Here is a 5663-nt window from a genome sequence, read left to right as displayed (position 1 = left end):
ACAAGTGCATCCGGGGACAGAGCGCACGAGCGTCGTGACGCACTTCCGGAAGGGGCGGGACCGCGGCGGCCCTGGTCGGGGCTTTAAAGGTGCGCGCTGATTGGGTAAAAACCGTCGTCAAGTTCTAGGAACCTGGAGAGGGTTTGGAAGGCAGAGGACTCTGTATCCTGGGCGCAGTTCTGAGAACTGGTCTCGTTGTGGGACCCAGACTCGGGTGAAAATTTTCAAGCTGGGAAAACAAGATGATTTTGCTTTTCAAACAGCTTCTTATCCCTTAGATAACTCAGTGTGAAGCGGTATTAAGAGAAAGTTTGTAGACAGGCATCTTGAGAATACTGCAAGCTAGGGCTGTACCTGGAACGTAGGGAACTACTAGTATTGGCACGTTCGTTTGAAACTTTTGGAACTTTGTTTCAGGTTTGGCTGAGTCCACAGGTCAGGAGTCCGTTACTCCTGTCCAGGTTCTCTGGACCTGTAAACTGAATTTTAAAGTAACATTTCTGGTCCAAATAACTTTATGGTTTTGTTTTTCTATAATAATGGAATCTACAGTAATGAGACGAAATGAAATACGGTATGTGAAAAGTTACTGTCTCTTGGTTAAAAGTTACTGTCTCTAGCTGACTTATTTGAGAAGCCCCTGATGGTGGGAAAGATTGAAGGCGGGAGAAGAAGGGGACGACAGAGGATGAGATGGTTGGATGGCATCACCAACTCATGGACATGAGTTTGAGTAAACTCCGGGAGTTGGTGATGGACAGGGAGGCCTGACGAGCTGCAGTCCATGGGGTTGCAAAGAGTCGGACAGGACTGAGCGACTGAACTGAAATGAACTGTCTCTTGGAGAGCTTTCAATAACATGTAGGTTTTTACATTCTCTTTGTTTCTCTGAAGAGTATCTTTCTTCATACTTGAGCCTGAAAGCAAGGTGATGATCACTTTTATTCTTGTAATCAACTGAGTTTGGGTTTGATTTAGAAATCTGAGTTCAGAATAGCTGAGATTCTTATATGTCTCTTGATTGTCAGAGGGGAAGAGTTACAAATATTCTTGTAAGTCTCTAGTTGGCTGAATCCCAAATGTGTTAAAATGTTTAGCATTTTCCCCTCATGGACTTTATTAATACAGAATACTAAATCCTGGGATGTTTATTGACTTCTGTGGGTTCTCCTACCCTCACCCCACACCCATTGCTGCGTTTCTTTGAATGGTCCTTAACTGTTTTCTTCATGAAGGGTTTCTTTCATGGAAAATTCCATGGACGGAGGAGCCTGGTAGGCTACAGTCCATGGGGTTGCAGAGTCGGACACAACTGAGCAACTTCACTTTCTTTCTTTGTTTCTCCTCAATTATCAAATTCAAGTATAATAACTTAGGAGGCTTCTTTCAAAGGAAATAGTTTTAAGAAAATGGTTTATATTTTCACCCATATATTTATTGATGTACTAGTAGTGTGTAGGTTGGAATTTCAGAATTATGCTAATTGTTCTTATCTCTAGATTCTCATCCAGGTATATCTTTTTTAAAGGTATTACATATACAGCAATACAGCACTCTTGTATTTACACTTCATTATATTCTCTGTCCCACGAAGGCAAGGCCATGTGTCACTGTGTTAATAGCTCACATGTTATTAAAATAACATTAGTCCAATACTTCTAAATAAATGATTTTAAAGTGAAAATAAACATGGTGTATGTAGCACAAAGCTATTACAGAGCTCTTCTCGGAAGTGAGTACAAGCCGTAAGAGATCTCATCTTGGATGTAAAGTGGAATGACACACGTTAAGCCTAGTAAGCTGACGCTCAGAGGTAAGGTGGCTTGATTGCGATGGCTCAGCTCTGAGCTGCCAAGCCATGGTTGGAACTGAGACTCCTCTTGTCTGCACTCTTCCTTCTTCTTGTGCTGCTTCCCGCAGAAAAGTCGTTTATTTAGCATCTGTCTACAGTGCGCCCATCCACACGGTTCTTTGGTTTTCAAATGCGTTTTGAATATAAGTAATGGAAAGAGTGAGTAGGGCATGGCAACCCACTCTAGTAGTCTTGCCTGGAGAATCCCATAGACAGTAGCCTGACAGGCGACAGTCCCTAGGGTCACGAGTTGGACATGGCTAAAACGACTTAGCATACGTGCGATGGAAAGAGTACTAGATTGGCACCAGAAATTCCTTATTTTCCCTAGGTCCAGAAACTGTCGTCTCTTTCCTGATGATTAGTGGAGCGCTTAAACATCAGTCTGTTTCCTCAGCCTTAATGTGGTCTCCCCGGGCCCCGCCCCCCTCTCCATTTCTTTGCAGCATGTTTAACGTGGAGCTTAAACGAAGCTTCCTGAGTATGGGGAAGGATAGGTGGGGAACAGAGGATCTAAGGTTCAGGTTTGAAGCCTGATTATGGCTGGCTCAAGTTGAGACTTGGACAAATCATTCAAGTTTTAAAAGAGAGCATAGTGAAAGTCAAGCTTCAGAAAGGGATGCTGGCAAACACCTCCTTTAAAAATTTCTCACCAAATTCGCTCGCACCGTGCTACTTTCGGAGAGTGCACTAGAACAGGGCTTGCCAAGGACACACTCCAAACTGTAGTTTTGGAAGAAGCAGCGCTCTCTGCAGACGGAGTTAAAGTAAACGTCCGCTTCTTACTTTAATCATTCAGCAGACGTTTCCAAAGCAACAGACTTAAGCTCGACTTTTCATTTTCAAACCCGAGGCCCATCGTTGCAACCGCGCTGCTCTTTCTTGCGTCCAGAAACCTTTGCACCGGAAAGGTGCCAGGGCAGAGCCGCGAGGGAGGGCTGGCCCCGCCCACTGGAAGTCCATGGAGGCGGGCCCTCCTTGGGGGGCGGGCCCGCCTTGGGGGCGGGCCCGCCTTGGGGGGCGGGCCGCCTTGGGGGCGCGGGCCCGCCTTGGGGGCGCGGGCCGCCTTGGAGGGCGGGGCCGCCTTGGAGGGCGGGGCCGCCTTGGGGGGCGGGGCCGCCTTGGAGGGCGGGGCCGCCTGGCGGCGGGGCGGGGCCGCCTGGGGGCGGGGCCTCGGCGGCGGGGCGGGGCTTCGGCGGCGAGGCAACGGCTTGGTGCTCTGAGAGGCGTGGGATCTTCCCTGACCAGTGATTGAACCCCTGTCTCCTGCATTGGCAGGCGGATTCCTGTCCACTGCGGCACCAGGGAGGTTCCTAAAGTGTTTTTTAAAAAGCTCAGCTTTCACTTTTGTGAGGTTGTGAGTATATGAGGGGAGTGTTTTTGTAAACTGAGTGGAATCGCAGATAACTATATCTCATTTCAGCAACGTTTTCCCACCACATTTATAATACATTGTAAAATTGTTTGCCTTGCAGTGCAAATTTAACACCCAGTTGTATATCAATCATCTCAATAAAATTGGAAAAAAGCAAATTTAATGCCAGCTTTTAAAAATGCCTTTGTATGCATTTCTTTTTTTTTTTTTTCTGTTTGTAGGTATGTATCGTTAAACTAATGAATTCAAATGTAAGTTCCAGTACAGATCCTGTGATCCTGACATTTAGCAGAGGAAAACATAACTTCCATCCTTCTTTCCTCCGGGAAGACTTTGAAACTCAAATTGCGCCCTTCGGAGAAATACTGTCCTTAGAGATAAGTGGATTCAATCTTTACCAAATCACCAGCAGCACAAAGAACAGCCTCAGGAGGTGCATTTTAATTTCCTGTTGAATGACAGGTGGTATTACAGTTTTGAACCAGAAATGAAAACCCACTCAGATGAAAACTTCCAAGTTTTAGAATGTAGAAATGTCAGAAAACAGAGGAAATCTGGAAACAATGCAACAGTGTGCCAAGTGCCCTCAGACCCCAGCCCCAGGGGCCACAGCAACGGTCCTTTGCCTGACGGAGAGACCAGCGCATGAAAGAAGCCGGAGGGTGCCTGTGAACTGCCTCTCCTGTGGCTTGTCCTCTGTGCTAAAAGCAGGCAGGAGAGATGGAGACCCAGCAGAGCCCTCCCTAACTGTTGTTCTGTGCTGAATTTCTCCTGCACAACCTCAGAACCATGGGAGAATTCAGTGTCCATAGAAGTTTCAAATGAGAACTGATAAAAGTCAGAAAAGGAGGACGAAATGACAATCGAGTTCACGTCTTAAAATGTAATGAAAGAAGCCTTCCATGTAGCCTATTTTTTTAATATATATTTATTTACTTGGCTGTGTTGGGTCTGAGTTGGGCCAGACCGGATCTTTCTTTGCAGCTCACAGACTCTCTAGTTGCATCGTGCAGGCTCAGTAGTTGCAGGTAGGGAACTTACCTGCTTCCACTGCATGTGGGATCATTCCCCAACCGGGGATGGAACCAACGTCCCCTGCATAGCACAGCGGATTCTTACCAATGGACCACCAGGAAGTCCTTGTGTAGCCTACTTTAGGCGGCAGTTGTACTAAATCATGTTGTGTATGCAAAAGAGAACTTTTGGAATTGCGAGTTTCTATTGTAATTGAGAGCTAAGTAGAGTTTAACAAGAAGACACCATTTTTCACATGCTAGTAAAATTACCTGTCAGTACCTGATAGAGAAAAAGTTTTCTTGACACAGAATGGTTGGGGGAAACATGGGAATCAGTCATCTAGGAAAGGAGTCAGTCATCGTGGTGTTTTAAAAAATTATCCAAAGTGGCTTTCCTTGACACTGAACACCAAGGGAGTTTTCATTATGACAACTGACTTCTCATTATGATGACTGACTTCTCATTGTGATAGCTGATAATTTTATGATAGCATTTCTTTTTTGTTGCTGCTGTCCTTATTCAGTCACTTTAAATGAAATTCAGCAAATTGTACTTTGGATGTGAACAGTCACAGCACCTGTGTTTCACAGTACAGCTGGTTTCCGTTAGCCTTTTGTAACTTGCATAATTTTGGGCAGTTTGATATAATTCAGTATAATCAAAGTGTGTGGGGATAGAAAATGATTTTCTAGCATATGCGTTGTATTGTCTCCTTTTAATATTTGTTTGAAAATATGCCCATAATTTATTTGTTTGCCTGTGCGTGGTCTTAGCTGTGGCAAGCAGAACCTTCAGCTGCGGCGTGCAAACTCTTGGGTGCCGCAAGTGGGCTCTAGTTCCCTGACCAGGGATCGAACATGGGCCCCTGCACTGGGAGCACGGTGCTACTGCCTTGATGGGTATTGAGGTGGCGGCACTTTTACAACCTTTGATTTTGCACCATCAGCACGATGGCAACGCAGCCAAAATGGCAGGCAGCATCTCAGTGTTGTTATAAAGTAGTTTCGACGTTGTAGACCCCATTGTAGGCTTCTGGGAGCCCCTCATGATTCATGGACCACTCCTGGAGAACCGAGACGGTTGTTAGAGAATCTAGTCAAGTAGATGGAATACTGAGGGACTGCACCGTGCCGGGGTTCTCAGTGCCAGGGGAGGGCTCTCGCTGGCGGAGGGCAGCAGAGCTCAGCACGACGTGGTCTAGCGCTGGATGGAACAGCAGCACAGAGAGGAGACGGAGGGAGACGAGCTCCAATACTTGGGGTGTGTTGGTCCCCACGCCCAGCAGGTCCCACCCTGCGGACGCGGGACAAATGGCCCGCACGCGGCGCGCACGTGCTGCGGCAGAAGGACACGCCCCTCCCCTGAGGAGTGTGAGCTACTGAACGCTGGAGCCCGTCCGGGCCATCGAGACACCCACTG

This window comes from Capra hircus, chromosome 23, assembly GCF_001704415.2.
Source record: "Capra hircus breed San Clemente chromosome 23, ASM170441v1, whole genome shotgun sequence".
Taxonomy (NCBI): domain Eukaryota; kingdom Metazoa; phylum Chordata; class Mammalia; order Artiodactyla; family Bovidae; genus Capra; species Capra hircus.
The sequence above is the reverse complement of the archived record's forward strand: the minus strand, read 5'-3'. Positions refer to the sequence as shown.